Below are 22,357 nucleotides of genomic sequence, written 5' to 3'. Positions count from 1 at the left end.
CCACAACTGCACATTGAGAGGCGGGCGTCAAACTTCTTTTATTGGCTGAAATCCATTGGAGGCCCCTTTGGCAGTGGCAGCACATCTTGTATCCAAAACATTTTATTATGAAACTCGTTGACCCGAGATTAAACCAAAAGGAACAAAAGGGTAAGGAATTCAGTTTTTTCTAATTATATTAAATACCAGAAAATATGAGAGATATGAGAGAGAAATTCAAATTCAATATTTAAGTGTTACACACATCTCCGTCACACCTGTAACTGCACTCTGCGCAGTCCGAACAGGACGACCCCATGTGGCCTTCACCTGGGATGACTAGAAGGTCCCTTTAGAAATGCTTGCGTCTAGTTGGTTGGCTTTAAAGCCGCTCCTGATAGAGGTGGAAATGTGACCAGAGGACTGAGATGCTGAGACTTTTTGAAAAGGAGAAATGTTGCAGATATATTGATGGAAATATATTGGATTCCTTGGCAAAATAAGTTACTCAGTCAAGCAATTCATTATTAGTGGTATCTTGAGCAAACCGAACTATAAACAGCTCCATTTTGCATATTAAGTGGGAAATCTAATCTGTCAGAATGCATATTCTACGGAACTATGCAAATGGCACGACTGGAGCGGTTATAATTACTCAGTGTGCACTACGAATGAAAATGACTTTTTATAGGAGCTAAAGACAAATTAAGTTAATGACACCATTCTGGTAAATGGCAGACAGATGGAAAGTTCACAGGGGCAAAACGCTTTCTTAGTTCTTAACCACATGTGCAATTACCTGGCATACAAAAGTGCTGTCTGATTGGTTTGTTCCATCCAGGTTTTACTTGAAAAAAAAAAAAAGGCTTTTTTATGATTTTGGATTACAATTACAAATTAGTCGGTATCCTGGAGCGAGAGAGAGGTACTGAGCGCATGCCTCTTCAATCACCGAAATGGAAGTGGAAACTGTCGACAGCATGGGGTCAAATGTGCTGATGTGCACTGAAATACTGGGGGACAGTTAGAACAGGATGGCATAGCAGCCAAGACTATGAAAGTATACAGATAAAGCTGCCCGTGTGGTTCAGTATTTAAATACACAAAGCTGACAGACGTGAGAACCTGCAATTCTGTCAGCAGGCGCATGCCATTCATTAAGAGTCATGTAGGGTGAAGGCTGTGAAAAATCTGCGAGTATTATATTGTATTTTCCTCAATTGGTCTCAATCAGGAGGGAGCGTATGGGAGCGGACACTTAGAGAGTCGTTTTTTAATTCTTCTCTCTGCGGCGTACGCGTTGCGTCAGGCGGGCCAATGCCCATTAATGACTGTCTTTGACAGAGAAAATGAGTCAGAGGAGAAAGTGGAAGGGATTTATTTTATTAATGTGCTTTTTATTGGTAGTACTACTTTAATGAGTGGAGAGCTTTCAGTAAAAGTTCAAACTAGATTTGTTCCAAAGAGCCCAAATGTCAAGTTTAAAGAGTTTTACGGGCTACAATTCAGATAACTTCTTACTACATTTTCAGGAGAACTATAATGGTTTTAACCTTTTCCGCCATCAATGAGACTTGTGCAATTAGAAACCTCCAAAAACTGCAAATGAGACACATTTTACCGGGACTCAGTGGACCTGAACATTAAGATAACGTGTTTATTCAGGCCACATTTTGGGAGAATGTTTTTTTCCTTTCCCAAGTAAAGGCAAGGCACTTTTATTTGCCGACAGGTGACATCACAGCACCTCACTGTTGACCACAAATTACCGTATCGACACAAGACTGATGCGTGTGCCATTTATGCAGATTATTTTGAAGAAACCGACAGCCTGACACAGCGCAGCGTGTCTTTCCTCTCTAAGAAGCAACAGACGGAGAAAAGCATTGGTACTGTAGCGGATGCAGCCGTATGCACACTTCCCCCTCATCCCAGTGCTGAGAGCAGGAAGACGACATCTCTGTTCTGGACAATTGGCGAAGGACATTGGAATTGTGAAGCTTTTTTGTTGCCGTCTAATTTAACTACTCAGTCTTGTGAAAATGTGTACTGAATATCACAAATGATTTAGAGAAGCAGGACGGGAGCTGGTTTTCAAGCCTCCTGTGAGCTTTGCTTTTACCGTGTGTAAAACAGCCAGTGCAGAAATGATGAAGCGCTGAGGCTGGTAAAATGTGAGCTGCCCGCTTTCAATATTGGAGAAAATGTCTCTGCTTTTCAGTCATTTCTTCTCCTTTCCGTCTCGTACCTACCAAGGCAAATTTCCCAAATGGCACAGGAAAGTTGGGCTGATCGCAGCATCGGATTTAAACCCATCGTAAAGCACCGCGGAGACATATTCCCTGTCATCCTTTTCTCACAGAGCGAGTCTTCTGCCACTGCGCCGTAAACACAATCACAAGAGTCCGCGGCTCAAGCGAGCGTTCTTGTTGGGGCAGTATTCCCCGTCCTCCATGATCCGTGGAGACGCATTGAGGATTATCCTGTGCAGCCGCCACGTGCTGCATCTTCTTCCACAAGCGACCGCCTTATAAATGTTGTGGAGGGAGTGGGGGGGGCTGTGCTTGAGAGGTTTTTATTTGTCTCATCTCCCCCAGTCCTCCCCAGCGTCTAGAGAGGCTGGGGAGGAGATGCTAATGATCCTGATGAGCCAAGGAGCTTGAATGCAAACAGGAATTCTTCCTCCTTCCATTTATCCTGTATGTATCACTCTCTCTTCTCTCCCCTGGGTTTCACTTTCACTCTCTCCTCTTTCTCCCACCCGAGTGTCCGTGCTGGGAAATAGTCTTTAGAAGGTCTTTTCAGTCTTTTTCAACCCATTTTTTCCACTGTTTTTTCTGAGTTTGTTGACTTTCTGTGTTCTATTTGTTGTGAAAAAGATTCCAGGTGACCCGCTGATTCTTGTTGTTTTTTACCCCCTACCGTGGTGTCAAAAGCTTAAAGGGTCAGGCATGAGGCCCCTGCGGGCGGCCCGTCAAGGATGTTCAGATGTACTAACATGTCTGCTCGGAAGACACCTTTAGGTGAAGGGTAAATATGCTCTGGCTCTGTTTATACAACAGCTACGCAGCAGGTAGAGGCAGGCGATGTTTGATTCCTGGCTCTCTGGGGATTATCTGGAGCGGTCCAGTCCGCTCTGCTGCTGCCGAGCCTCTTTCGATACTTATCTAAATGTTCTCTTCACGTAACCTTCATTAGTGGAAGAGTCAAATGCATTCACACAGGAAATTGAACCTGACTGCGCTTCAGTAGATTGTAAAATGTGAACCCAGCATGGAAATGCTGTTGGAAAACCAGACCGGTTCCAGTACTGTTGCTCATCAGTTTTATACCCTTGTCAAACAGAATGATGATGACATAAACCAAAGGGGTGTCCCACACTGCTTCCTAAATGTCGTATCGGGGCCAATCGGGGCTCGACATTGAGCTTTCTCCACCGCCAGGCAAGTAGCCTCGATGTTTCACTCGCATTTTCACAACGGAAAGCGCAGAACTATAAAGTGAGTACGTAGCATTCATTTATCAACCATCTAAAATAATGGTCGTGGTTCACGCACGTGTTGGGGCGGAACGTACGTGGCGAGAAGACAATTGTTGAGATATATATATATATGAATATATTTATTCAGACTTTCTTGTGGGTGCGGGGCTGGCGGTTGGAGGGATGGGGCGCACCCCTTGTTCAATAGTAGGTGAAACACTAGACTGAAACCGTCCCTTTCATTGCCGATCAAAAGCAGAAACACATTTTAACTCAACGGGAAAAAAAACAAAAATCCTCCACGGTGTGTTGGTTAGACTTTTCTATCGTCTTTCCATAACACCCACCAACTCAGGTTGCATCAGAAGTTTTAATTAATGATGTATCCTAAGCTGCTTAGAGATGGAGCTGGAAAGTTAAACGGCCCATTATTCCCTTTCTAATATTGGTTTTGTGTTGCCGGCGGCAACTCCCAGTTTGCCCGATTTCAGCCGATGCAGAAGTGTCTTAAACCGCGAGTTTACTCTCCCACAATTGACAGATTGCTGCGGATACGATAGCCATGCAAGCGTTGAAAATGTGGTCTTTATTCATTGCGAAATACAAACTGCCTAGCAAGGGCCTTATCCAAGACGGCAGCAGCAAAAATACAGCTGCTGAGTGGCATCCTGATGACTACATTCTCCTCCAATAGAGTCTACGCACCCAATCAAAATTATTACTTGACAGAGCTTGAAATCCAACTCAAAAAATTGGCATTAATTTGATGCTGTGGGAATTAGCCGAGTGGGCTGTCAACACCGGATGTTAAGCAGCCCTCCTACTGTTGATTTCACAACAGATTTGTTGTGCACAATATCAGAAAGGAGAAACTAGAAAACCCTACAGCACATCTCCGATCTGACTCATCCCTCATAGAGATCACATGGGTTTCTCCCTTGCCCATCAAGACAACTGCATTTGGAATTCCACCTTCCCACTCTGGCTGATTGCGTCAGGTCATTTGAAGGGGTCGCTTTCTCCCACTTAAACTTCCATCCCTTCCATGTATTCGCTTAGTATTGCATCAGACCCTTCCATGCTGTGAATAAGACAGACTAAAAAGTGGCATTGGCAGACACCCAATATCAAATGGACTCAGATTGCAATCAGTGCAAAAAAACACACAAACAGTTGGCAGAACCACCACAGCATGGTGATTAGATGGAGAAAACAGTGGCAATGACTTGATGATGAAATTAGCCAGTCCCACTTAATGGTGACGAACAGTTTGCGCGCGTTTAGGGTGTGTCTATATAATTGTGCTTAGTTTGTCCAATGCTTTTGCAGCGTCTACCAGGGGTGCACCATCAGTTTGCGGTGAGGCTACCGTGACATTTATGGGCACAACCGTTTGCCACATTTCCACACGTCCCAAATACAATATGCCCCAACATTTGCACATTATTCATCTAAGGAGGGACCGCGAGGAGAGAAGACAGCGGAAATACAAAAAAAAAGGCTGGACAGCATAACATGAAGCAGCAGAGAAGGGCAACACAGAAAAATGTCTGGCTCCTCTACCTCGGAAGACATGAAGCACAGGAGTCCGCTGAGGATTTATCACAGACTGAAATTATAGCAGCCACTGAGTAGCTTCTTGAAAAGATGTGCCGAGGGAGGAAGGACAAGAAAAGGCTTTGTTTACTGGTCTGCCCGAGAAGGCCGGAGCAGCCGTCCGTGATGAATAATCAGAGGTAGAAATGTATACACGGAGCAACTGAGAGAAATGTTTTCACGTTAATACAAGTGCGCCCGTAATCTGATCAGCAAACAAGGAGAGAAGGCGCGCTTGTGTGATGGAGAGGAGTGTTTGAATGAAAGAACAACAAACTTTACATTTTCTGGTCCTTTTCCTGCAGTTTCTTATCGGCTTTCGAGCTCAAATCTGTGCAGCGTCTGATGGATCATGCCGTCGCTAATGAGAGCTGGATATGTCCACATTTACCTGTCGCCCTAACGATAAGTAATGACCGTGGCTTAGCTAACACAATTAACTTCGCCGGCGCGGGGAAAAATAAAATTCCCCTAGAATGAGGTATTATGTAAATTATTAATTACCACATAGATGATTGCAATCTTGTTCAGCTGCCCATTGGCGGCGAAATAAATGTGAATGATTGCGAAGCAGAGAAAGGAAAATAGCAGAGAGATAATCCCGACACGGTGGGGAGTGCTGGAAATATTCAACTAATACCGCCGGCACCTTAAGCAATTTATAGAAAACATTTGCGTTCGCAGCTCAACCACTAAAACACAACCTGACTCAACAAATGCAAACCGTAAACCACAAACGATGAGCGCTGATGTTCACATCGTTTTTGCATTTGTTCCAGTGAGACAAATGTCAACACTATTACATTTCCATTTATCCATAAAAAGGATCTCCATCTTCAACATGACGGTTAAAATATAATATAAGAGCCACAGTAAAGCGATCTGCTTTCAATTTGAATTTCAATCCTGTGAGACACAATCATCTCCATTCAACGAGGGATGCATGTTTTATGAGCTATAGTTCCCACAAATGCGGTGACATGCACGTGTGCGTGTGCACGACTGGAAGAGAGTGAGTAATGAACAGATAAAAAAATCTGGCGCGAGGGGTAAAGGCGGCGAGGCGGAGGGGGAGTCACACGGATCCAGGAGGAGGAAAGAGAGTCACGGAGGGAAAGTGATCTCTCGGATTCGCCGTCCCGGCTTAATGGCACAGCGTCCACATGGGAGAGAGGGGAAGCCAGCCTGTGTGCGAGATGTGATGAATCCAAAGATCACCTCCAGCCTCCACACACACACAGTCATTTAAAAAACTCAAATTAACTGCACAGCTTCTCTGTTTACAAGGAACTGAACTGGTGGTTTTCTCTCTGCCTTTGATTCAGTAGTTTGTCTTCTCCCCTCATTCTCCCTCCATCTCTCTCGCTCTCTTTCCTCAGGATATAATCAGCACAGCTCCCAATATGGTGTCAATACTTAACACGGAAATCCCAAACCCCCCTCCCGTCCGCCCTCCCCCCCTGAACTCCCTCCCCGGCCCCCCAACCTGTTCCCCCTGCTGTGGCCATGAACAATACGTCTGGCTGACTTTGACAAATGAAAGCAACTCGATATATGGAAATAACCTTCAGCGGATGACATGGAGGGAAAGAGGGAGCCGCGGATCGGGGGGTGGGGGGTGGGGGGGGTTCTGCTCCGGGAAAGGGAGAGGAACAGAGGATGAAAGAGGGATAGAAACACATAGATGGATGATGGGACACATGGAGCGTGGAATGGTATTTCCACACCGTGTACAGCATGAGAAGAGATGGGAGGAAAAATAGGCCTGCGTTTTCAAATGTCAACATAGATAATAAGTTGCCGCGGCTGAAACACGTTTAATAATCTGTGTCGGAAAGACGGTTTATCTGACCTGAAAAGAGCATTGGTCCAGACGAAAAAATAAAACGTATCTGTTACCATCCTTCCATGCACATGTCCATCCATTAGAGCTTTTACAACTGATCTCACCACGTTTTAAAGTAGCACATCGTCGTCATACTGAAGTGCACAAACAACACAATTTAATTTTCCTTTGGCGAGAAGTTTGGTCCTCTCAAACTAGTTAAATATTTGTTTATAATCCATTCCCTGGATGTTAATCCAAACCAAACAGCAACATGCCAAGAAGAGGAAAATCCCACCGACACACTACGTTGTCAATTACCGTCCTACAGGAATCGGAAGACAAATTCCCAGGACAGATGGGACAAATTGCCGTGCATCAACTGCTCCCCATTTATTTTTTCCTAAAGCAAGCTTTCATAATGACTAGAAGATTAATATGTAATAATTAAAAACACATGTCTATGTCCTATAGCACACGTATGCACTTTACCTACCAAAGGCACACGCGCACAAACACACAAACCAGCAAGAGCGGGTCGTTAAGCTGCATTGTTGTGTTCCTCTCTGCTCAGCAGGATAACGGCTTGATTGATACCGAGGTTCCCCATTTAATCACCTGCCTGTGACTGGAAATGCGTCATGCAAGCGATGCACAGCCCCAAAAACTATATATACACACAACTGTGCATGAGTGAAGATACGGGACACACGTGCACACTCTAGTCACAAAGCAGTAGGCACCTGCCGAGCATCAGTCAGCGCGCCACGCAGGCACAAGTTAACTCACCAGCTCCAAGTGACCAGATGAAAGCTTTAGAATTGGACCTCGGGGAATCTTCTCTCCCTCTCTCTGTGTGTGTGTGGCAGTACACGGACGTCCTACGGGCCACTCACCCGTCCTGTGCGGCTCGCCGTTAGCGCGTCGATGTCTCGGCCAGGTGGTATGTGGTCCTGCGGTTTGCACGGGACTCGGATGTGCTCTCACCTCCCTCTCCTCGGCTCGCTCTGCCTCACACGGCTGCAGGGGGATGTATGAGGACCGGCAACGTGGTTCAGCTCTCTCTCGCTCTCTCTGTGTGTGTGTCTCTCTCTCCGTCTCTTTCTCTCTCTCTCTCTCTCTCTCCTCTCTCCATTGATCTATGTATCTGTGTCTGTCTCTGCTAGTGCAGCCTCTTGTGGCTGCTTTCTGTTTTGCTGTGAAAGTTAAATTGCAATGAAAATAAGGCTGTGGTGTAAATTTTGATGTACATCATTTGCAGGATCAATCGACCTCCCAATCATTTTTTGAATAGTTGGTTAACTCAAAGTGACGTGTAAAAATACATGTTGGTTTATTCTGAAAAACAGAAAGAAAAAAAGCTTTATTTGTTGTACTTGATAATCATCTAGCTGAGGATGGTAATGTTGAGTTCTCTCCGGTGCTTTTGAGCAAGGGAAGGAAAATTATGTGTCCCTTGTGTTTTTACTAAGACATATTTCCATTACCTCGTGATGAACTTTTTTTTTTGTGATTCTTTTTGTGAAACACCTTTTCTAACAGTAATATCAGTAATATAAATAATACAACTATCCTGATGATAGCTCATTCAAAAGGTCGAAACTTGACTAATAAGGAAAAATACATCTCAAGCAGAATTACTATGAGACACAGAAGAATCCTATAAACACTAATGGAGACATAAATGACCAGTGGACACAATTCAAGTTTAAGAGTTAAATTTAACCAATGTCACTGATAATGTGCTAAAATCGAGCCTCGCGTATCAAAGAACCATTAGTGTGACGCTAACTATGATATTGTATCCTGTCCAGAGCACGTGAACGTCTCCGTTGACAGGTAGCCGAGGGCTAGCTGTGTTAGCCTTCGGTTAGCTAACGCTAGCTAACGTTGGCTTAGTAAAGCTTCTTTTTTTAAATGGACAAAGTAATAGTGGTAATTAACGTTGGAAAAACAGGACACCATGATACAATTAGCAAGTTTAGCAAGTTAACGTTAAGTAACGTTTACCTAAGCTTAACTAGTCAAGATGTAGCCTTAGCTAACGCCCTCTAATTGCGCAACATTGACGCTAACCTCAATTTACACGCACGTCTCGTATCAGCGCAAACCACGATTCACGTAATTGAAGGGAACTCACCAGAGAAAAATGAGACAATCTCAGCAAACCTTTCGGAGAAGATCAAAAACGACAAAAACAAACACATCATTCAAATACTGTACGAGTCAGTTGCATGAACTCCAAGGTGAGGAGTGCGGCCCACCGGGGGACCGGGACCCAGCTGCACAATGTGCCCCTCCTCACACCTCCAGCGCCAATAGGAATACAGGAGGACTTTATACTTTAAATCACATGCAATATTTGGTAATTAATATAGTTAATCATATTACCGTTATGATACCTCAGGGGGGTGAATTGAATCGTGGGATCACGTGGTATGCATCAAGAGCAGAAATATATGAAGCTACAATAATAATAGTTGTTTTGTATGATTTGTTGTGTCCCATACACCCTTAAAACCTGTTTGGTATTCATTAGAATCTTCACTCATAATTTGTATATTTACTGCTTGCACACACTTCCACTGGAGCTCTGAGACATTTAGGAACTCAAGCATTATTACCCTTTGGCCTGTGAGAGTAGTCAACAACTGAACTTTGAACTCATGTAATTGTTTTCTATTTTATTGACATGTAATTTATTAGTGTATTTAATTATTTGTGAATGGTTGCATTAATGGAATTAATTGAAGATTGATTATGACCTAACATATATTTAATTTACTCATTTGTTTTACTCATTTGTATTACTCGTAATATTTTCCTTTTTATGTAGGGAAAGGTTGGTATTATATGCAACACAGGTACCTGAGTAGTTTTAAACACACACATATGTTATACCACACACTACTACACTAATGGTCGTTAGTCTGGACAACATGAAATATCAAGATTGCTTTGTTTCACTGAAAAAATAAGAGCGACCATGTTTACTTTTTTTCTTAACTGACCCTTTCCTAACCTGTCTTGCTGTCTTGACGTGATAAAGCCTTCTGCGCCGACCCTGGCGTTCATGGGTAAAGTGTTTTTTATGTTATGTGAAAACCACAGCAGCGAAAGTGTAGGAGGTGAATCCAGCACGAGGTCATCAACTGTTCATCATCTAATGGACTATACAAGAAAAACGTGTTTTAGATGGGTGTTTGAAAAGCAGAAACGCCATCTTCTATCAGTGAAAAAAATGAATACTTTGCAAGACATTGTCTCTAGTGAGGAATGAATTGTCACACCTGTAAGTTGGGTTTTTGTCCTGTCTCCATGGTTGTTTTGTGACTTCCTGTTTTATTTTGGAAATTAACTCTCCTCTCGTTTCAGGTTCCTTGCCTTCCTCATGTGTCACCAGTCTGATTGTCTTCCCTTATTCCTGATTGTGTCCACATGTTCCCACACCTCCCTCATGTGTACTTATAGTCTGCGTCTTCCCTTGTCCACTGCCAGTGTGTCATGTCCTTTGCCTTGTACACCCGCCTCAGGAAGGAATCAAGCCCAGGTCACCGTTTTTGCCCTTGGCCTTGTGCCGTTTACAGCTCCACAGCTCCTCACTTTAGTTTAAAGCCTTTTATTGATTGATTGTTTTTGTTTACTCCTCGGTAAACAAGTGTTTGGCTTTTTCTTTTCGTTACCTATTCAGCTCGCTCAGTTCTGCTGAAGCATTTTACGTTCATCTCTCTTCGGAGAAGTTTTATGTTTCCAGGGTCGCGATTTTTGTTGGACAATAAAAACTGAGTCCGAGTACTCACCAAAAGCCCCCCGTGACATGAATCACACAAACCACAACAAATTTACATAGAATTTAGTTCATTTTACTTTTTTCCAAAGCGACTTATTTCTTTCTAACATACATTAATCATGGGTAGCAGCATACAATCCATGTGCCAAATTTAACTAATTTATTTGAATATTTCAGAATATTACCTGAACATAAAAGACACAGACCTTAGGAACAGCACTCAACAATATTAGAATATTGATATTAGATATTATGAAACACAGTGAAAAACAGGTGACGAGCCTTAAGGAATTTCCCATCAAATAAATATTCACACAATCTGAGACCAGTGATCTCAGTAGGTGAGACTTGCGGCGCTGTAAAATAAATCTACATACATTGTAGTACATTGCTTCTTTTTCCCCTGCTGCAAATAACAGTCATGATTTCTAAACAGCGACGGCAATGTTGATCATTTTAAACAGTCGTTTCCATGCAAAACGCAATAAAACAAGCTGTTCTGTTCAGAGCTCAGCACTCGCTGCTGCTCTAGTGAGCGTCCGATTTATTTACCTCTTACAGAAAAAACATTCATGGGGGAATAAATGCGATGCCAACGACATTTCACACATTGTACTGACGTTCATTGCATCATTGTCATTTATGGGACTGAGAAAGTAAGCAATTTTCCCGACAATCGTATGGTAAAAAAGATAACCTCAGCCTTTCTCCCGTGGCCTCCGCTGCTCCCAATATGTTTCTTGTCAAACAAGGCTAAACAAGCCTTATTCCTTATTTATACCACTGCAATATCTTCAAGAGCAAAGCACCAGGCCACAATGTCTGTATTTACTTGAGATTGGATGAGATGCTGAACTATACAGTGTGAGGCTGTTAATCCTTTTTTCTTTTTTTCTTTTTTTAAATCAACAACATGGTTGTCGTTAGCAATGTAACCATTGTTGTGCTTTGCTGTGGGAAAGTGGCTGTCGAGTGAGAAAGGCAGCATATGTGGTGAATGAATGATAATAATAATACAGCGCTGCTGTAAAGCTCGGGAAGCTGATTCCATTAGAGCCACAGAAGGATTCACGACAGATCAGACGCATTCTTCTTTGGAAACATAGCGAAAGCAGTAAGCCTGGACTGAGTAGAGACCTTGGTCTGTGATAAAATATCGGCACGGGCATCTCAGAAGAAAGGCCGTCCAGAACTCCTTCTCAGTTTAGAAACTCACTGTGTAGAAGTTGAGGAGATTAGATGTGCATAATGGCCATGAAGCCTTTCACTCTTTTATTGCCGCTTTCCCGTTCAACAAACCAGTTAAAAAATGACTTGCTTATACAAATATTAACTTTGAAAAGGGTGAAGATTTAATCAAACTTTGGTCGGGTAAATGTAAAAATGAATGAATGGATGTTTTTGCTTTTATTCAGACATAAAGTCAAAGAACACCGTAAAAGACTGGCATGTAAAAAACTTTTTTTAATTAGCAAAATAAAGCAAACTCAGGCCTTATATCTTAAATTGAAACGTGTCACAGGATAGAAATATAAAAGTCTACAGCCATTTTAACTACGATGTGAAGCTGTACTTGAAGGCACATCACTGCTTTGAGCTCATTGCATCAGCACGCTAACACACTCAGTGATAATGATACAAAGGTATAATCTTTAATAACACGCTCAGCAACTTGGTTTGCCATGTTAGAATGCCCCAAAATGTGTAATTAGCACTTACACCAGTTGAGATTAGTAAACAGTCATTAGTTTTGACAGGTTTTTGGCCTTGATGGAATGTAACTAAGTACTTTACCGTAGATTTCCGGACAGACCAATGATCAGGACGGACAGCTGAGTGGGCTTCAGTTTATGTTTACAAATCGGAGTGCTGCGGAGTTTTTTCAGAAATGAGTGCAGTGTTTGAACATCTGTCACAGGAGTTTAATTGCCAAGGGAAACTATCTTGCCTTTTCTAGATGACAGGACTAGTTCATTTCTATACTTAATTAAACATGAAAATGTTCTTTCTTATAATTAAAGATCCACAGAACTGGCTGAATAAAGTAATCTCAGGTGTCTCCACACTTCATTTGACTTCTTTTTAGCACCGCGCCGGCACCAGGAGAGGGCTCTGTCACTGAGTCTTTGTCAAAGCAAAACAAAGAGTGGGGCACAACCTCACCAAGGCCCTTGGATGTTCAGGCTGTACATCAAATTCATCAAATTTAATTCATTTATTTTTAGTTGAGAAAGCTAACACAGAAGGGTGCCATGTGTTAAGATAACAGTAAATCAAAATGAGCTCAGAGGGTAAGACTGAATTTATTTATCAGTTATAATGACAGCTGACAATATATTAATGGTTCAATTAAGTGAAAGGGTGACATTTTATCTGCATATTAACATCCAGCAGGCTGCATTTAAGTAGTAGACATGCAAAAGAGGACAAAATCTGATATAGTTGACATCAGTCTATATTCACAAAGATGCCGCAAATGCATTGTTTGTGAGACTATAATGTATTTGTAAATTATTTAATTTGTAAGTGTTTGTCAATGCATTTGTTGTAAGCCTGTGAAACCGCAAATGATCGAGGCCGTGTAGTCGATTTTTACAGTGTATCATAACACGTTCATTAATTATCGTTAGCTCACAATCGTTGACAAATACATTCTAACATCTGGGATCTGAGGCACGAGGTGTGATCAGAATACGAGTTAACACTGATAGAGCAGATTAGGCAGGGAGATTAAGATTTAAATGTAATGACACAGTGGCATGATGGTGGAACTAATTTGCATATGAAATGAATAAATTGAATGCAACCTCAGGAACAGCAATGCTACATTAACAACACATCCTGTTTCCCTCGCACTCTCACTCTCACACATATACAATCACACGTAGGATGCCATAAATATAAACAGCAATAACAAAATTCAAAACGTGAAATATGTCGCCTGCACCCAGATGCAATGTGCCACGTTTCGTGAGCAAGAAATAACTATTGTTTGCCGTATTTCCGTGCAAATGAATCCAATGAAAATATAAGGCTCACTCCAGCTACATTGATCGGATGCATACTTGATTCACATTACATTTTACTGTTGGAGTCACTGCATCAGCCGAACCAGTGACATCCAACGTGTTGTTGGTCATATTTATAGAATGAAAGGAAGTAACAGAGACGGACAAATAGATGTGGACAAAAAGTGGAAAGAGACACATATTCATCACGGCTTGTTTTTCCCCTGAATGTCTTTGGTTCCGGATGCCAACACGCAATACAACTATTTTTTTTTTACCAAAATAAGAAAGAATCTGTGTTTTGAGTTCCATTTATTGAAGACCAATGAGAGCGTCAGGTTGACAATGAAAGTACAGATGCTTTGGCACATGAGTGAGAGCCGGCAGCCCTGTGCTTGTTAAATAGTCTTGGCTCAACGCAGCCTCCTCGAGAGCTCTTCACGTCGGGGCCTTCATGTCATAACCTCCAGTTATAACTGAGAACATCACTGCAACAGAAAGTGCGGGTTGCTTCTTGTGCTTTTAGTTTTTCAGTGGACTTAACATTTTTGTGTTTAACGAAAATTATGGATACGCATTATCTGGGACCATGATTTACATTTTGTTCTGTCAACATCTAATAACTACCAAATGCCTGTTGAAGCGTTTAGCAGTTAAACTCAGAGGGAGGATTCAGTCAAATCCAAACGTCGTCATCTGACAAGAGATTCTTGATAACAGTAGAAAGCAAACTCAATTAATGGTGAATGTGAGCTCAGATCATTCCTCCATTTTTTTGTTTGCAGGGTGAAGAATGAAGTTTCACTTGTGAAGAAAAGGAGCGAAAAAAAAAAAGAAACAGTTTAGGCTTGTGACATCATCAACATAGTTTATGTGGCATCATATACAATACACTGACATACAAAACCACTGGCAATGCTGCTAAAGCATCATCATCGATTGAATGTGTTTTCAATCTCTATTTTACAACGCTTCTTTTATTGCTTTTATGTAATCAGCATTTACTCATTTTCCTGGTCCCTTATGTGCTTTTCTTTTGACATTCTCAGCTTTGCTTACATAGTTTTTTTTCTTTTACTACTAGTGTTATTTATTGTGTTCATTTCCTCCTCTACAGAGCACTTCATAACTGTCCTCTGAAAAGTGCAGCTAAATAAAAAAGATAAATACCCTCAATATTGGGAGCAGAGGGAGTGAAATTGAATCAGACCGTCCTCGGCCTTTACTTTGAGTGAAGGACAGTACACCAGTTATCAGCTCTTCTGGCAGCGACTGTCACTGACTGTCTGGCAGCGCGGCCCAATCCTGAATGTTTCATCTGTGTGTGATACTCGGAGGCGTGTCATTTCTTTTTGTGGCCTGCAGATGCAATGCCCCTTTTTATCAGAGATTGGTTCTCTTTCTCTCTCTCTCTCTCTCTTCTTTTGCCCTCAAACGACATTTTTTTCCAAAAAAACCCCATCAAACCCAACCTTGCAATTAAACCACAGCGATACAAATCTGACATTTATAAATGCTGCTGAAATGTCCAAATGGTCACACTGAGCACCTCAGACTACATTTATGATGCTGTTCCCTTAAGACTCTTTTAGCCTAATTCAGAGCACTCCACAGTGGCACCCCATTAACTCACACACACTCTGCGAGTCACGTGCACTGAAAGCATGCATGGCCATGCTGTGTCAAAAAAGCAAGGAGAAGCACATAGAGAAGCATTAAATGAAAATATGTTTTGACAGCCTTTGGGTTTAAACAAACTGGAATATTGCTTAAATTAGCTCAATGGTGGTAAACGTATTTACTGTGCACACTCAACGTCTGACAAGAGAAAATCCAACGCACTCCATCAGATCCGAGACTAAACAAATCTTCATAAAAGTTGCAACACTGAAGCAGAGGTCAAATTAATATTTTGATCTGAAGCGCTGCTCAGTAAACAAGATGATTAATCAGCACTGTAGAAGTGACAGCATTCAACCTGTATGTCCGTGTGTTTGCTTGACTGCATGTTGGTGTGTGTGTACCTGCCTGCAAAGGTTTCCATGCAAATAACTACAGTTTCAGACTGTGTCCAATTACAGTGATTCCACTGTGCGCCCCTGCTGTGTTTCCCTTGAAGCCCGCTGTGTTGACAGCAGCAGCAGCAGCAGAGAGGAAGAAGAGTTTTTTCCCCAAACAATGACTTTCACAGTCGTTGGGTTTTTGAGAAGACGCTTTTTAAAGTTTCCTTCCTGTCAAGTTGGCAACTTTCTTTCTACACAGCCACATACTGTATGTACACAAAGCAACCACAGATACAATGCAATTATTCGAGCAAACGCGTACAAGCACGAAAAGTGGCACTTTTTCCAGTTGTATTTCTGTGGAAGAGAAAGAGATAAAGGCAAACGCCCGTGTACTCGAGGAAGGAGGATGAAGTGACCTCTTCCCTGTCATCTCTCGGTCTGAGGCGGCACAGGACTCGGTCTCACCAGGCGGCTGTTTCGTCTGAGGAGCGGCGAGCTGCACCGAGCGTGACTGCAGCGCTGACGGCGAACATGAGGCAGGCGGCTCAGGGGGGAGAAGATGAAAACGCTGACCTTTGAATCCGAGGGTGAAAATCTCGGCGCCAATAACATGAGATCTTCCGTGTTGCTGCAGAAGGTTTTACAGCTTGATATGACAATTTCTCAGAAGAGGGCCTGATCCCTGAAAACACTCCCGCAAAGTTTTCCCATTTAAGTTCTGCAACCTGTCATGTTGATTCAAAGTTCATTAAACCCTAAAATCGGTGTCATCTTTCTAATTGGGCTCTTTATATAGCCATGTGAGAACCAAGATGTCTGACGGACGCCTGTCATAGATACTAAATGGCAAAGACGATGACAAATTGTACAATTGACCCTACTTTATTTATCCCTTTAGTGACACTTTTACCTTTTTTCGGCCGTGCCGTGAGGGACGGACAGAGGATGTGGTGAGAGGGTAATGCGATCAGTCTTGAAATAAATTTATGGCACTGTTAATCTTTTTACTTATATACATACAAAAATATTTCTAAACTATCTGGTAGTTTTGTTTGTGTTTCAATATACGTTAATGTATATAAAGTCTAATATATATTTGATATATTCAAAGAACGAAATAGAAGACAAAATAAAAGAGTCTTACGCTACAATATTTTACTAGCAATGTTTTTTTTCCTACCAAGATTCTGAGTTTATCAAGTTACAGTGCATCCGGAAAGTATTCACAGCGCTTCACTTTTTCCACATTTTGTTATGTTACAGCCTTATTCCAAAATGGATTCAATTCATTATTTTCCTCAACATTCTACACACAACAACCCATAATGACAAAGTGAAAACTATTTTTGCAAATTTTTGCAAATCTATTAAAAATAAAGAACGAAAACATAACATGTACATAAGTATTCACAGCCTTTGCCATGCCACTCTTGCCATGACACACTTTAGCTCAGGTGCATCCTGTTTCCACTGACCATCCTTGAGATGTTTCTACAACTTGATTGGAGTCCACCTGTGCTAAATTCAGTTGATTGGACATGATTGAGAAAGGCACACACCTGTCTATATAAGGTATCACAGCTGACAGTGCATATTAGAGCATAAACTGAGCCATAAAGTCCAAGGAATTATCTGTAGACCTCCGAGACAGAATTGTATCGAGGCACAGATCTGGCGAAGGGTACAGAAAGATTTCTGCAGCATCGAAAGTCCCAATGAGCACAGTGGCCTCCATCATCCGGAAATGGAAAAAAGTTTGGAACCACCAGGACTCTTCCTAGAGTCGGCCGCCCAGCCAGACTGAGCGATCGGGGGAGAAGGGCCTTAGTCAGGGAGGTGACCAGGAACCCGATGGTCACTCTGACAGAGCTCCAGCGTTGTTCTATGAAGAGAGGAGAACCTTCCAGAAGGACAACCATCTCTGCAGCACTCCACAAATCAGGCCTGTTTGGTAGAGTGGCCAGACGGAAGCCACTCCTCAGTAAAAAGCACATGACAGCCCGCCTGGAGTTTGCAAAAAAGCACCTGAAGGACTCTCAGACCATGAGAAACAAAATTCTCTGGTCTGATGAAACAAAGATTGAACTCTCTGGCCTCAATGCCAAGCGTCATGTCTGGAGGAAACCAGGCACTGCTCATCACCTGGCCAATACTGTTGTGTATTTTGGGCTTACTCTGTTTCCGTAGTAATGAAGCACCGGGTTATTCTGGGTAATATTCGGGCGGGAACTCGCTCTCTCGTTTGGCTACCTCTGTAACGTAACGTGATGTCTGAATAAACCGTTAATGCAACGTCGTTGTCTGTGCTATGTGGGTTAGACAAGCATCCGCGATAAAGTAAGGACATAACAAATACCATCCCTACAGTGAAGCATGGTGGTGGCAGCATCATGCTGTGGGGATGTTTTTCAGCGGGAGGAACTGGGAGACTAGTCAGGATTGAGGGAAAGATGAATGCAGCAATGTACAGAGACATCCTCGATGAAAACATGCTCCAAAGCGCTCTGGACCTCAGACTGGGGCGACGGTTCATCTTCAAACAGGACAACGACCCGAAGCACACAGCCAAGATAAGGTGTGGCTTCGGCACAACTCTGTGAATGTCCTTGTCCTTGACTGGCCCAGCCAGAGCCCTGACTTGAACCCGATTGAACATCTCTGGAGAGATCTGAAAATGGCTGCACCGACGCTCCCTATCCAACCTGATGGAACTTGAGAGGTTCTGCAAAGACGAATGGGAGAAACTGCCCAGAAATAGGTGTGCCACGCTTGTGGAATCATACCCCAGAAGACTTGAGGCTGTAATTGCTGCCAAAGGTGCTTCAACAAAGTATTGAGCAAAGGCTGTGAATGCTTATGTACCGTTCGTTATTTTTAACAGATTTGCAAAAATTTGCAAAAAACAGTTTTCACTTTGTCATTATGGGTTGCTGTGTGTAGAATGAAAAAACAAAAGGAAAGGAAAACAAAGAAAGAAAAAAGTGAGAAAGGGTGATAATGTAACAGTAGCAGAGAAACAACTAAGAGGAAGAGGGGAGAAATCAAAGGAGAAGACGGGAAACACTATGAGGGAAAGAGGAGATCATTTGAAGGAAAAGAACCCAATGAGGAATAATATGAGAGTAAATAATATTTTTTTAAACACACCAACACAATCGCAAGAAAATCAAGTCCCCGTCGCTGTAGATGAGCCAGAGGGAAAGAGGACATCAGAATAATGTTTGAAGGGGAAAAGACTCGCAAGCAACATGAATGCCTTTGTGAGCAGCTTAAAGTCATGTGCCAGAGGAGAGGGCTCACAAAAATAATTGGATTTTATTTTGGCCCGCTGAAGAAAAACAGAATCCCCAAAACAGATGCATGCTGTGGCCCCGGAGCTCCTGCTACAGATATCATAAAGGCCGAGAAGTCCAGCCCATGGACAAGAAGCCCAAAAGAAAAACATTTTCTTTATATAACAAAGGAAATTGCACAGTGCTTCATAATGTGTAGAGTCTACTCGTCGAAGGGCGTTTGTGTTTTTTTTGGATGCCTCCGTGATCATTCACACGTTGACACTGGATATGTAGATGCTGAAGTTATGCCACCAACAATGAGGTAAAGTGAAGTAACTTTATGGTCAGATCCAGAAAACCTCAGCTCAGGTCTCTGATTCATCAGAATCAGAATAATCTGTTATTTGCTCATTGGCACTTGTGGTTTACTTTGTAAAGCAGGACATGTTATCGTCTAATAGATTAATACGCATTGAGGATTGTTAGTAGTATAAATATACCAGCAATAGGGGGGATGGGCGGATGATAATGTGTCAGCACTTTTTATGGCTCCGAGTGTATGTGTGTGTGTGAGGAGTAGGGGGGCATGACCTTGCACTATGTAAGGAGTTTGTGTGAGTAGTAAGAAAACAATAAAATGGATTAGAGACAGAATGACGAGTCACATAAGCATTATCAGAAACAAACAAATGTCTGTCACCTTTTAATGCAAAGGGGGTGAACTGCTGTAGGAAGGATGCCCAGACATATAACTGTTATCAGAAGTGTCAGCACTTTTTCAGAGCCTTCATATCTTCTTCCGCAAACTGAAGACACACGTCTTCAGAGTCTACCTCAACTAAAAGAGTAACAAATTGTAGCACTTAATTTGTATTTACAACGCCACTTATCTATAGCAAATTCTAATTTGGCTTATTTGAGGAAATTGCACTTTCTTGTTTCTTGCTCCTCTGAGTTTGTATCCCTATGTTGGAATGCACTTATTGCAAGTCGCTTTGGATAAAACTGTCAGCTAACTGACATGTAATGTAATGTGATGAATAGTTTTCCATTGTTTCTCTGCCTCTGTGTCTAATCCAGGGCTTTGGAGAGCCGTCCGGGGAACACTGGCTGGGGAACGACATCATCCACAAGCTGACCAGCTCTCAAGAATACAGCCTGCATGTGCAACTAAAAGACAGAGAGGGGAATGAAGCTTTCTCACGTTTCGATCGCTTCTAGATAGAATAAGAGGACAACAATTCATTTAATTCATTAATTTGTATAGCATTTTATTTTGTAAGCCAGGTGTATGGCAGGACCACTGAAGGGGCAAGCACCATCTGATAGAACCACCATCGACAGAAGTCTGTGGGGAGGGAGAGCACAAAGACATTCGAAAAGGGTAATGTTGGTTAATGATGACAGAAATAGTTTAGTTTATTTAAAGTGATGATGATAATGATGACAGTAATAGTTTAGTTTATTGATGATGATGATAATGATGTTGACATTAATAGTTTAATTTATTGATGATGATGATGACAGTAATAGTTTAGTTTATTGATGATGGTGATGATGATGACATCAATAAACTAAACTATTACTATAATAATCTCCATCATCAATAAACTAAACTATTACTAATAATAATAATCATCATCATCATCAATAAACTAAACTATTACTGTGATCATCATCAACATCAATAAACTAAACTGTTAATGTCATAATCATCAATAAACTAAACTATTAGTGTCATGATCATCATCATCATCATCATCAATCAACTAAACTATTATTGTCATCATCATCATAAATAAACTAAACTAATACAGTCATCATAATCATGAATAAACTAAACTATTACTGACATCATCATCATCATCATCAATAAACTAAACTATTAGTGTCATCATCATCATCAATAAACTAAACTAATACTGTCATCATCATCATCAATAAAATAAACTAATACTGTCATCATCATCATCATCAATGAACTTAACTATAACTTGCATCCTCATCAATAAACTAAACTATTACTGTCATCATCATCAATAAACTAAACGATTACTTTCATCAGCATCATCAATGATCTGAACTAATACTGTCATCATCAATAAACTAAACTATTACTGTCGGTAATTAGTTTTTTACTGATGATGATGATGACAGTATTAGTTTAGTTTATTGATGACAGTAATAGTTTAGTTTATTGATGATGATGATGACAGTAATAGTTGAGTTTATTGATGATGATGATGATGATGATAGTAATCGTTTGGTTTATTGATGATGATGATCGTGATGACAGTAATAGTTTAGTTTATTGATGATGATGACAGTAATCGTTTAGTTTATTGATGACAGTAATGGTTTAGTTTATTGATGATGATGACAGTAATAGTTTACTTTATTGATGATGATGACAGTAATGGTTTAGTTTATTGATGATGATGACAGTAATAGTTTACTTTATTGATGATGATAATGATAATGACAGTATTAGTTTAGTTTAGTGATGATGATGACAGTAATCGTTTAGTTTATCGATAATGATGATGACAGTAATAGTTTAGTTTATTGATAATGATGATGATGCAAGTTATAGTTTAGTTTATTGTTGATGATGACAGTAATAGTTTAATTTATTGATAATGATGATGATGATCATGACGACAGTAATAGTTTAGTTTATTGATGATTATGATGACAGTAATAGTTTAGTTTATTGATGATGATGATAGTAATCGTTTAGTTTATTGATGATGATCGTGATGACAGTAATAGTTTAGTTTATTGATGATGATAGTAATCGTTTAGTTTATTGATGATGATGATCGTGGTGACAGTAATAGTTTAGTTTATTGATGATGATGACAGTAATAGTTTAGTTTATTGATGATGATGCAAGTGATAGTTTAGTTTATTGTTGATGATGATGACAGTAATAGTTTAGTTTATTGATGATGATGATGAGAGTAATAGTTTAGTGATGATGATGATGACAATAATCGTTTGGTTTATTGATAATAATGATGATGATGACAGTATTAGTTTAATTTAGTGATGATGACAGTAATCGTTTGGTTTATTGATGATGATGACAGTAATAGTTTAGTTTATTGATGATGATGATGAAGATGACAGTATTAGTTTAGTTTATTGATGATGATGATCGTGACGACAGTAATCGTTTAGTTTATTAATGATGATGATGATGATCCAAGTGATAGTTTAGTTTATTGTTGATGACAGTAATAGTTTAGTTTATTGATGATGATGATTAAAGTGATAGTTTAGTTTATTGATGATGATCATGACGACAGTAATAGTTTAGTCTATTGATGATTATGATGACATTAATCGTTTAGTTTATTGATGATGATGATGATCGTGATGACAGTAATAGTTT

The 22,357-nt window shown here is 41.0% G+C and overlaps 1 protein-coding gene across 8 annotated transcripts in view; it reads right to left on the bottom strand.

Annotated features, from left to right (window-relative positions):
* Positions 1–8,256, bottom strand: part of tnr (tenascin R (restrictin, janusin)) — a 115,378-nt gene extending 107,122 nt beyond the window's left edge. For 4 of the 8 annotated variants that reach the window (XM_078098634.1, XM_078098637.1, XM_078098635.1 and 1 more), the window contains exon 1: positions 7,778–8,219. The gene's annotated coding sequence lies outside the window, so the exon portion shown is untranslated. Of the gene's footprint in view, positions 1–7,670 lie in introns of all 8 variants that reach the window. The other 4 variants (XM_078098633.1, XM_078098636.1, XM_078098638.1 and 1 more) reach the window with 2 other exon arrangements.
* Between the last annotated feature and the right edge of the window lie 14,101 nt (positions 8,257–22,357).

The sequence above is a fragment of the Gasterosteus aculeatus genome, chromosome 3, assembly GCF_964276395.1.
Source record: "Gasterosteus aculeatus chromosome 3, fGasAcu3.hap1.1, whole genome shotgun sequence".
NCBI classification, from domain to species: Eukaryota; Metazoa; Chordata; class Actinopteri; order Perciformes; family Gasterosteidae; genus Gasterosteus; species Gasterosteus aculeatus.
Note: the sequence above shows the minus strand (reverse complement) of the source record. Positions and strands in the feature narration are given on the sequence as shown.